The following is a 12,691-nucleotide window of genomic DNA, read 5'->3' on the forward strand; positions in this document are numbered from 1 at the left end:
ATCAGCTGTTCTGAAACCGAAAACTCTGAGTTTTTAATCTCTCGGTAAATCAACTCAGAGTTCAAGTTTAAACTCTGAGTTGTTTGAACCTCCTTACTGAAACAGGCCCCAGGTGGTGCGTGTGCTTGTTTCATAGAGCTCACCGGAATGAATTATAAAATTGTATAGCTTTGAGGCGTAATGAATAGTGCGACAAATAGAGTTAAACAACCTCTTTGCTTGCCATTTTAAGACTTGCTGTCTTTTTTTAGTCTCTGTGTGCAAATACGTCTTGCCTCCTATTCAGCGTTGGCGCTGTGGCTTAGTTGGTCAAAGCGCCTGTCTCGTAAACAGGAGATCCTGGGTTCAAATCCCAGCAGTGCCTAATGTACAGGTTTTGCGTATGCTTTTTGTTAAGAGTAACGAGTGTTTACGCAGCGGGATGTTTAGCAGTCGGTTTCTTAACAAAGCTCAAATCCTTAAGAAAGCTGCTCGTTCAAGAGGGCTTTGGACGATGCCTTTATATAGCATAGTGTGGTAATGCCTAACCAATTGGACTTTAATATTTCAAGTCCAGACATTCCCACATGCAGCGCTACCGTTGTTAGTTTTTTTTTTTTTGGAATTAAACATTTAGCCTGTATCAAGGTCGTTTGGCGCTGTGGCTTAGTTGGTCAAAGTGCCTGTCTAATAAACAGGAGATCCTGGCTTTGAATTCCAGCAGTGCCTTGTCCACAGTTGGCTGTTCTTTCATGGGCCAGAGAGTACTAAAAAGTGCTTTCTGTCCAACAGTTCTAGAGGAAGCAGAGCACTTAGGCTCTGTGGCACAATGGATAGCGCATTGGACTTCTAGGCTGTGAGCTGAGCCATTCAAAGGTTGTGGGTTTGAGTCCTACCAGAGTTGCAAGCTTTGCTCTTTTTCTTCACTGACTTAAGGTGTGGTGCGTTTCTAACATTTTAGGCATCTGTCCATCCCGTTTTGCTTCTTTCTTTCATTGCGCAGTGCAGGCTCAGATACTGGGGTTACTCTACAATAAAGCCGATGACTTAATTGAGCTGTTTTAAATAAGGGAGATTAGAAAACGGTGTAGGGCCTAGTGGGCTTGAGGAATGACTCGTAGGCAACCTGTGGTTTTGGGGAAAAGTAACTGCCACCTATTGTTGAGATCACGCCTTTTGGATTTGTCGTACAAGAGCCTCTTTATGCATGTGCAAAGTAACTGAGTAGAAAGCACAGTAAATTTAGCTTCCCCCACACTGTCTTAGATGAAACTGCGTTTGGAAGTATTGTATCCAGAGGTTTTTTCTTTTAGTGTTAAGACTAAGTTGGCCAGAGCACCTGTCTTGGGAACAGCAGGTGCTAGGTTCAAATCCAAACTGCACCTTTCCCTCAGATGATGGGAGAGTGGCTTTCTTTTTTTTTCTTTTTTTCAACACTTTTATTGTTTCAGAAAGGTGTGATACATTCTTCATTCTTACTGTATTAGTAACCAAATACCAATCAAAGAACTCCCGCCCCATCCCGACGTTCAAAATAAAAATTAAAAATTAAAAAAAGAAAGGAATAGAATTAAAAAAATGCATTCTCATGCGAGGAAAGTAATGCAAAAACAAATAAATAGAAAATAAAGATTAACTAAAATAAACTTAAAGATAAAAATAAAAAGGGCAATTTTGTTAAAAATTAAAAATATATAAAAAATAAATACCATTAAATAATTGACATTTTAACATATACATTCCAGTGAAAGTATATTAAAGTTAGTCATTACAAACACAGTGTATTTTAACAGTCACATTGTTTGGGATTACTAAACAGTCAGTGCACTGTTATTTAAAAAATAAAGGAAGAAGTCCCAAATCTTGTAGAATATATGCATTTTTTGTTTGATTGAATAAGTCAACCTTTCCATTGCTATACAGGAAGACATTTCCTTAATCCAGAGTGACAAAGATGGAGCATGAGTACTTTTCCAGTGAATGGCAATCAGGCGCTTCGCATGTAATAGACACAGACTTATAAACTTCTGTTCATATGACTTCAGCGATAAGGCAGGTGGGAAAAGACCAACAATACAGATTTTAGGGCAAACAGGGAATTCTTTACCAATAGTTTTAGAGATTACACCAATTATTTCTTTCCAAAAGAATTGCAAGTGCTCACATTGCCAAACACAATGGAACAGTGTGCCCTTGTAAGTCAAACATTTTCCACAAATGTCCAGAATATTTCTATTAAATTTATTTAACATTTCTGGTGTTATATATGTTCTCATTACCCAATTATATTGGATTAATTTAAAACGGGTATTGATTGATAATGTTTGCGCTTGAAGACAACTTTCTTCCCATTCATTTTCTGTAATATCTTTTTGAAAGTCTTCAATCCAAGCCAGTCTTTTATGATTTGTAGATTCTTTGGAAGCATTAACAAATTTGCTATATAGTGTAGAAATTTTGTATTCGGCACTGGGATCTTTAACTGCAATTTCTTCTAAACTACTTAGGGTCGGACACTGATATGAATGATTTTTAGATCTTATAAAATTACGGATCTGAAGATACTTAAAAAAATGAGACTGAGGAATTTTATATCTTTCCTTTAAGGTTTCAAAGGACATCAATATATTATCTTCATAAAGATCTGATATCTTTTGCAAGCCTTTCTGGAACCACAGCTTAAAACCCTTGTCTGATTTCCCTGGTACGAATAATGCATTACCCCAAATGGGAGAGAATTTAGAAAGTGCCGGGGTTTCTCCCAGCTCAACCTGTGACTCATGCCATGATAAAATAGTGGCTCTCACAAATGGGTTAGATGTATTTTGTTTGAGTTTCTTTAAAGAATCAGAGTATAAATATGTGTCAAGACTCAAATTGCCTGTACATTTTTTTTCAATCTGTATCCATGGAATGCAAGGTGAGCCAGCAAACCAATAACATGCAGATCTTAGCTGAGCTGCCTTAAAATACCAAAAAAGATTAGGGAGTCGCAGCCCGCCTCGTTCATAAGGAAGATACAGGAGTAATAAGCGAAGCCTTGAGCGTCTATTATTCCAAATAAATTTAATAAATGCCTTTTTCATATTTGAGAAAAAGGAAGGAGGAGGGGTCAGGGGGATTGACTGAAACAAATATAGAAATTTAGGGAGAATATTCATTTTAATAGTATTCACCCTTCCAATAGTGAGAGGAAGAGACATCCATCTGTTCAAACTTTCGTTTACCTGAGTTATCAGAGGAGTATAATTGGCTGAGATAAGATTTTTTACTTGTGGAGTAACTTTGATTCCCAAATATCCAAATCCGTCTACAGAAGTTTCATAAGGGTGTTGCATTACTGGATTTTGTCTCTCCTGTTCATTAAGAAAGAGGATAGATGACTTTGAATAGTTAACTTTGTAACCTGAAAATTTTCCAAATTTATTAATCAATTTGTTAAGATTTGGTATTGAATCTTTAAGTTTTGTTAAAAATAAAACAATATCGTCTGCGTAGAGAGATATCCGATGCTCTACACGTGCAATTTCAATTCCCTTTATAGATGGGTGAGTTCTAATTGCTATTGCCAAAGGTTCCAAAGTCATTACAAATAATAAAGGAGAAAGTGGACAGCCTTGACGTGTGCCACGATATAGATTAAATGGTTTGAGGATTAAGTTATTGGTAATTACTTCTGCAGTTGGACTTTGATACAAGGTCTTCACCCACTGGCAAAAATTCTGTCCACATCCAAAACGGCTGAGTATGTCAAATAAATAGGACCATTCGACTCTGTCAAATGCTTTTTCTGCATCTAACGATAAAATACCTGTATCTTTAGAGCCATCCATCTCATGAACGATATTTAGTACTCGCCTGATGTTATGAAAGGCCTGTCTGTTTCGAACAAAGCCATTTTGGTCCATTCCTATTAGGGACGGTAGATGAGCTTCCAATCGAAGAGCTAAAATCTTGGCTATAATTTTGGCATCGGAGTTCATTAACGAAATTGGCCTATATGATTCACATCTGTCTAAGGGTTTATGGGGTTTAGGAATGAGTGTTATTAATGCAGCTCTTAGAGAAGGAGGAAGACAGCCCTCCAACATCGACTCTTCATACATTTCCAACAAAGGAACTGCTAATTTATCTTTAAAGGCTTTATATATATCAATTGGTATCCCGTCTAGTCCAGCTGTTTTACCACTTTTCATATTCACAATAGCATTTAAAATTTCTTTACTAGTTAGAGGTTCCTCCAGTTCTTTTTTGGCTTCAATGCTTATAGAAGGAATCAAAAGATCATCTAAAAATAAAGTTTGGTCCATGCTGCATTCTGATGATTCTGTATTGTATATTGCATTTGGAAGAATTTGGAAAAAGTTTCATTAATCTCCTCTGGGTCTGAAGTCAGATTACCAGCTGTTGTATAAATATTATGTATAGCTTTACTTGATTGTAATTGTTTTATCTGCCAAGACAAAAGTCTACTTGCCTTTTCTCCATACTCATAAAATGTTTGTTTATGACGGATTAAACTGGCTTCAGCTTTTGTTGCAGACATTTCATTATATTTTGCTCTTAGAATAAGCAGTTCCTGTTTAAGTATGTTGGAATTTGACAAATCTGAATATATATCTTCTTCTAATTTCCGAATTCTTTCTTCTAAATTTTGTAATTCCATTTTCCTTTTTCTATTGACAGAGCATGTGTGGCTTATCATTTGGCCCCTTATATAAGCCTTAAAGGCTTCCCATCTTATAGATGCAGATGTTTCTTTCAGATTAGTTTTAAAAAATAAATCAATTTGAGTACCAATGAACTCCATAAATTTTGGATCATGAAGCCATCTTGGATGAAATCTCCATCTACAAGGCCCTTTTATAATTTTGTCACGAATAAATGAATTTTCAGAGGGATCCAAGTGCGAGTTAAACAAAATAATATTTATTGACAAAGTCAAACAAAAATCAAGTAATGAATGGTGCTAGAGCTAGGAGAGATCGGGCAGGAATCAGACGGGAAACAGGGTCCAGAAATTAGTCCTCAGATCCTAAGCACACAGACAGAACAGCACACCATAAGCACACATAACGAACTGACAAAGACACACAGAAAACGTGGCCCATATATAGACCCGAATATGAGCCTCAGCTGGCGAGCTCATCAAGCCAGCTGAGTGCCATCATTACACGTGATCAAAACAAATACACGAGGAGAACAAAAACAAACCAACGTGATCAAACAGACACTCCGGAAAATTGCACAAACCTGCAATCGTGACATTACCCCTCTCTCAAGAGCACCTCCTGGTGCTCCCAGAAGCACTTACCTGGCGATTGTAATCATCGATAAGAGAGTGATCCAATATGTCCTTTGCAGGCACCCAAGTTCTCTCCTCCGCACCGTAACCTTCCCAGTCCACCAAGTACTGAAATCCTCGCCCCCTCCGTCTCGAGTCCAGAATGCGCTTAACCGAATAAACGGTCTCCCCATCTACGAGACGCGGCGGGGGGGGGGAACCGGAGTGGGCGGGTTAATCGCCGTATGAAAAACGGGCTTTAATTTAGAAACGTAAAACACGGGATGTATTCTCCTGTACGCTGGAGGAAGTTTAAGGCGGACTGCCACCGGACTAATGATCTTGATGACAGTGAATGGGCCAATAAATTTAGGTGCAAGTTTATAACATACGGAACGCAAGGGAATATTCTTAGTTGAAAGCCACACTTTTTGACCGACGACGTAAACGGGAGGCTTCGACCGGTGGCGATCGGCTTTAGACTTGGTGCGCGCACCCACTTGGAGGAGGGTCTGTCTGGCCCTGTTCCAAGTGCGTCGACACCTCTGGATAAAGGCGTGGGCGGAGGGAACCGCGACTTCGGATTCCAGACTGGGAAAAGCTGGTGGCTGGTAACCTAAGCTACACTGAAACGGAGAAAGGGCCGTAGCCGATACTGGTAATGAATTGTGTGCGTACTCCACCCATGGGAGCTGCTGACTCCGAGAGGAGGGATTCTGGGAAACCAAACAACGTAACATGCGCTCGAGATCTTGATTGGCTCTTTCGGTTTGTCCGTTACTCTGAGGATGAAAACCAGAAGAAAGACTTACAGTCGCGCCCAATAAATGACAGAATTCTCTCCAAAATTTAGAGACAAATTGAGGCCCCCTGTCAGAAACCACATCCGTCGGGAGGCCATGAATGCGAAAGACGTAATTAATGACAGCATCCGCTGTCTCTTTGGCTGAGGGTAATTTGGGCAGAGGAATAAAATGAGTAGCCTTCAAGAACCGGTCCACAACGGTCAAAACAGCCGTATTGCCACCAGATGGCGGGAGACCGGTAACGAAATCTAGCGAAATGTGCGACCAGGGTCTCGAAGGCACTGACAGCGGCTGAAGGAGTCCAGCAGGGGGGCGATTAGAAGTCTTAGAAACAGCACAAACAGAACAGGCCAAAACAAACTCGCGTATGTCCCGTGCCATAGCTGGCCACCAGAATCGCTGTTTAACTAAGAATAATGTACGACTCACCCCTGGATGACAAGCCACTTTGGAGGAATGTCCCCATCGAATGACGTCAGACCGAATCCCCTCCGGCACAAACAATCGACTAGGTGGGCATCCGACCGGGGGCGTTACCCCGTCCAGGGCTGTGCGAACCCTGCTCTCGATCTCCCATGTCACTGCAGAAATACAAATCCTCTGGGGAACGATGGGCTCAAGAGACGTATTGCGCTCGGAAGAATCAAAAAGACGGGATAAAGCGTCGGGCTTGATGTTTTTGGAACCCGGCCGATAAGAGATGGTAAAGTCGAAACGTCCGAAAAATAATGCCCACCGAGCCTGCCTGGAGCTGAGTCGTTTGGCGGACCTGATGTATTCGAGGTTCTTATGATCGGTCCAAACGATAAAGGGAACCCCCGAACCCTCCAACCAATGACGCCACTCCTCCAGCTGGCTGAAATTGCGAATAAAACGCCGGTATAACTTGCCTTTGGGCGGAGACGTACCTGGCAATAAATCTATTGCACAGTCATAGGGATGGTGAGGAGGCAGAGAAGCAGCTCGAGACTTACTGAACACTCTCTTCAGGTCGAGGTACTCACTGGGCACGTTTGACGGGTCCATGCGCTCCTCCTGAAACACAGAACAAGAAACAGCAGAACGAGCAGACGAAAGACAAGACTGATGACAGTTCTCACTCCACGAAATTATAGTACTAAGACCCCAGTTAATATGAGGCTTATGGAGAATCAACCAAGGATGACCTAAAACCACCGGTGTGTTGGAACAGTCTGTCAAAAAAAATGAAATGTTTTCAACATAATTTCCAGACGTAATCAGTTTTATGGGTTTAGTGGAGTGAGTGATTGTGGGAAGGGAAAGTCCGCTGAGTGCGCGTACTGCAATGGGTTGTGCCAGAGCTATAACCGGAAGTTTAAAACTAAAAGCAAAACTGGAGTCTATGAAATTTCCCTCCGCCCCGGAATAGACAAGGGCGTGGGTGTTCTGACTTCTGAAACCCCATGTTATGGTGACAGGTAGTAATGTGGCCGCCGCAGAGGATTTGTCCAAACTGATTTCACCCATCACAAAATGGACAAAATGATGCCATTTTGTTTAAATAAAGATTCGCAGAGTTTTATGTAATTTAGTTAGGAATTATATTCGTATTTGAACGGAGCAATTTCTTCAAGCTACTACTAGCCACATGATGTCACCGGAAGTCCGACAACACTTGTTAATAAATAAAAAATACATTCTATATTAAAAATATAAGCTGTATCTTGGAAAAACCGATGCATCTCGCAAAAACCGATGCATCTCGATTTGCTTCCAAAATTTCATTCATCCTCTGCTGCTCAACCCATGCACTCGCATCGTGCACGCGCATGACCGCGTATCGATACATATCGATTAATCTTCCCATCCCTAGTAATCAGTAGTAATCCAATCAGTGATCCTACCTTAATATAAATGGATCACTTTCTCCTTATTGCTCTATCTTAGTTTTGAAAGAATGCTTCCCACTACAAACGCTCCAGCATTTAACCTACACTTTAGCATCATTTAACCTTCCGACATGAAAAACAAACAACTCCTCCAGCCAGAACCCCGCTGTCCTCAAAACTTCACCCGATGCCTCGCCTGCAATCGAGCCTGAATCCCAGCAAGACGCCGGCACATCAGGGGCCTCATGTACAAAGACTTGCGTGGACATCATACTAAAACGTTGCTTAAGCACAAAGCTGTAAATGTGTAAATTTTTCATAAGTAATAAATTCAGATGTATGAAACACTGCGTACACTGAATCCCACACATATTCTTTTGTACATTCGAATGAACGTAAAACTAAGCGCAACATGCACGAGCACAAACCCCTCCCTGCCTCCTCCCCCGTATGAATAGGCTAATGCCTCTACTTTGGCATAACCAAAGGTAAAAGCAAGCAAAAAGAGAAACTTTGAACAGAATGTGAATTAGAGGTGCTCCTTTCGGAGGTAGACTGGAGAAAAACGGTGTTATTTGCAAGTTTGTCCACCGGAATTAATAACAAAAGAAAAAAAATTGTGTGGAAGAGTTTAGCTGATGCGGTTAACACAGTTGAGTCTGAACATCGCACTGAGTGTAGTAAACAGGAAAAAGTGTGATTTATATGTGTAAAATGTTGCAGTACTCCTAACAGTCACTGTGGCGCAGCTCGTAAAACGCAAGAGCATGAACTCGGTTTGAATCCAGCGTCTGATGAACTCATTTTCCTTTTTTACCCCCACTGCATATCAGATTTTGCCTACTATTTATCACGAAGAAGACAAGTAGGAATCATTAATAAGTGTGTGCATCAATTTTTATTTGCACATTAATTGAATGGAAATGTTTCTGATTCACGTATGCAAATTCACTCTATAGTCCACACCCTTGATGCCATATTCACTTTAGACTTTGGTTTTGAGATGTTCTGAGCTAACATCAAAATTTCATCCAACATTATACCACAGCATAGCTGATTTAACTTTGCAGGATGAAACCCCCCCCCCCACCACCACCAAACACACACACACACACACACACACATTTCAAACCCTCTTAGCTTCTTATACCTCAAGAGAGTAAAACCTTATCAGGGAAGCCCAGCTGATCCTCTCCAGCAGACCTCCACCTGCATGCATTTCTAGGCCTCTTTCCCTCTTTTCTTCCTTTAATTTTCCCTCCAAACTCCAATTGTTCCTTACTTCCATTCACTCTTATTTACCAGCTCTGACCCATTTAGGGGTCACTCAAATTTCAATTGCCGTAGCAGCAACGCTCTAATCAAGCTCATATATAAGCTTCCCATACCGGTATCATCACACTCCCCTGCATAAATACAGCAGCATATGCTTATGCAGGAGCACACATTGCCTCCACACTGACCCACTGCACCTGTGCAGCAGCAGAGACGCTCAGCTGAGCTACAATCCCATATAGCGCAACTGCAGCGATGCTCAAGCCAACCTTACATTCACTCTCACCTCTACATATCACTAACGACAGGGCTTTACATTCTTACGGGAACATGCATGACTATACTATACTGACTACCAATGCACCTCTGCAACAGTTGAGGAGACGCCCTGCCAAGTTACATTCACCCATAGCACCACTGCAGCGGCGCTATAGCTGAGCTCCTCTTTTATTTACTCTTCATATTACTATTGACTATATTTAGCACTCATAATGCTCCAATGCTGACTACCATTGCACCTCTGCAACAGCAGAGTCGCTCTGCCGAGCCTTATTCTCCCTCTGTACCCCCCCTTCTCCATTTATAGATGACACAAACCACCCAGTAACACGATTCTTATTTAGAGATGCTTTATAGCAGTACTATGCCTCACAGGCTTCTCCCAGTCAATCATACACAGGGCATCTGTGGGGTCTTAGAGGGTGTTGGGAGTTGATAAGTCAATATAGAGAAGTTTGGGGGCCTTTAAAGTATTAGAAAATCTTAGATTCCTTTGGAAGGTAATAAAATTTATTTTTGTACAAGATATCATTGTATGCTAAAGTTTGACTGTATTCAAGCTGTGAATATCAGGATACTAGGTAGTTATGTAATCAGTAGAATTCTACCAAGATTTGACAGCTTGCTGCTTTTTTACTGCAACACCATTATTCTGCAGCTCTATACGTGACAACCTGTCGAATCGGCTAGATTTTAATATACATGTTTTCCATATACGAATGTTTTAGTTTGGATTAATTTCTTACATTTAATATTTAGTAAATATTCTATAAGATAAATCTCGCCAGCATTTCTGGTTGAAAAGCGGTTATAAGGTCTTTAAATGTGTGGAAAGAGTCTTAAAAAGTATTAAAGGTGTTGAATTATTTTTTTCTTATTCCTGTATACTATGTTTCAAAATATGAGCAGCCATCTGAGATGCACAAAGGGCTTTTACAGCAACAAATCCAGACTCAAGGAAGGTGGTCACCTGATGCCTTCAAGACACGTCCAAGCCAAAGGCACTCCAAAGAAGCCCAGATGACTCGCCAGCCATCAACCCACATCAACTCAAGGGCGAGGACATGACCCAGCCACATTTTCTTTTCCTTTGTGCTAGCCTAATTAACAGTAAGTCAGTCTCTCTCTATATATGCTCTATATGATAAACTACGACTGCAACGCAAACAAACATAGTTTATATGCATGTGTTAGCTTATATAATATAAGCTAGTAAACATCTGGATACTCGTTTCACGCTATTTCAGTTGTGACGAACACAAACAACAACAAAAGCCAGCGCACGAGGCGCAGTGTGCGATAAAGGAAAAAAGGCATCTAGCAAACGTGATCATGAACAATACATTATGATACAAATAAATATATTGTATATAATATATTAATATGTATATAAAAACATTTGGATTGGGTAAACATGTACTTACTTGTCCAGATCATAATCCTCTCCATCAACAAAAGCAGCTTCCCTTATTGTATCAAAACTTGAGTCACTTTCAGAGTCTGAATCATCTCGATCTAATTCCTCCAAAACTTCCTCTGCCCCAACAAAAAACTTTTTTTGAGGTTCCTTTCCTTTTTTAGAAGCCATTTGGAACGAGTCTGCATGCTAAGGTATTGTGCGTCTGACCTGTGGCTTTTACGCACTCTTGTTTTGGACACCTCTCTTCCCATTCGTCATGCAATATCTCAGTCACTGAATGGCTGATCAAGGCTACATCAGCGTAAAGCCGAGAATCTCATCTTTGCAATGATATATAGTACATCTGGATAGGTTAAAGCTATCATTTTCCCAAATTTTGGAATATCATGACCCTAATTTGTTGCGTTTGGCACTTACAAGACACAGCAGGGGTTTACTGATGCACACTTCCTCAGAAATGCTGAAAATGGACTCATTTTGCAGAGGATAACCTAAGGTAAAAGATGATGTAACTTGTTTACCTATCTGTGCTATATCCGGCAGCTCACGGAGCAAATAAGCAATAATTTCTCTTGTATGTTTACAAAAAACAAGTTTATACTTTGATTCATTCAAAGAGTGTTGGATATGTGATTGTAAATTAATAAAAATAGCAATGGATCATTATTACTGGGAATAAGAGCTTTAATTTGATGTATTACTTGCCAATCTGTGTCTAATATTAGCGATGTGAAAAATATGCATACTGAACAATGTACAAAATAGGGGGGGGGCTTGAGATAGTGTAAATTAAGTGTAAATAACTTCTTTACAGTACAACAAATATGCAAAGTGATGTGTATCAGTTGAAAATAGACATTCCAAGCTTTCACCCAGTAGGTCATATGGTGTTATTGAGGCAGGCAGACCTCTTAAATCTATAGTTATTCTCCTGATGACGTCATTTTGTCCCTGGTACCGGGCACGCAGAGTTTAAGTGGTTAATGAACTTACTACTTGTTTGCTGTTTTTATATCCTAGATCAATGTAAAGGTACTTATTAAATCCTGTTAGAAGGGGGTGGTCAATGGAGTGCTTATTGTATAAGGCTTTTTTGAAACCTTCCACCCTCACGGAAGAAGTGCTGTAGTGCTGAAACCAGTGCTGAAATAGAAAAGCAGGTGAGCAAAATGACTTTGTATATTAAAGAGAAATCATTTCCACAGTGTACATTTAATTTCTGGGAATGCCGATTTGAAACTGTACCTCTGGTAGTTTTCTCCAGAGCTCTTGTCAGATAAGGGCTCATTTGGAGGCTCCAATGGACTTTCTGCACCTTCTCCAGAGCTTTGAGGCACAGAAGATGTAGTCAACCGAGCTGGTTCTGGGAGGACTGAAGGTAAGTTATTAATCATCAACCCCCTTGACTGCATCTCCGCAATCATCCTTAAACAAGGATCATAAATAAGGTCAAATAAACAAGCAATAATTTATATTTATGTCTAAATATGTGCAGATGTTTAATTTGAAGCCAGATTCATCAAATCAGAGAAGCATAACAGAGTTACAAACTTGGCAAGAGGATTAGTAGAGTCCAATATGTCACAAATTTTTCCAAACTCCCAGAAACGTCCTCTGTGACAAAATTCGGACAAGTCCTTCTTGGCCTCTATGACGACAGCCTTGATCTCTGTCTCTGTCCCAGCCAGCAATGACATGTGGGGCCCAAATGTGGGCCCCATTATGGGCTTGCACCCGTAAACCACATTGGGGCCAGCCGGGGAAAGCCCAGACGTACTAAAAGTGGGACCTGTAATGG

The 12,691-nt window shown here is 40.5% G+C and overlaps 1 long non-coding RNA gene and 2 other non-coding genes across 3 annotated transcripts in view; 2 read left to right on the forward strand and 1 right to left on the reverse strand.

Moving 5' to 3' along the window:
• Positions 1-12,691, reverse strand: part of LOC141381752 (uncharacterized) — a 537,547-nt gene that overhangs the window by 292,175 nt on the left and 232,681 nt on the right. The gene's annotated exons all lie outside the window — the stretch shown is intronic.
• Positions 291-364, forward strand: trnat-cgu (transfer RNA threonine (anticodon CGU)). The gene has a single exon. It is a non-coding gene; the product is annotated as a tRNA-Thr (tRNA).
• trnai-aau (transfer RNA isoleucine (anticodon AAU)) lies at positions 635-708 on the forward strand. The gene has a single exon. It is a non-coding gene; the product is annotated as a tRNA-Ile (tRNA).

Source organism: Danio rerio, chromosome 4, assembly GCF_049306965.1.
Source record: "Danio rerio strain Tuebingen ecotype United States chromosome 4, GRCz12tu, whole genome shotgun sequence".
NCBI classification, from domain to species: Eukaryota; Metazoa; Chordata; class Actinopteri; order Cypriniformes; family Danionidae; genus Danio; species Danio rerio.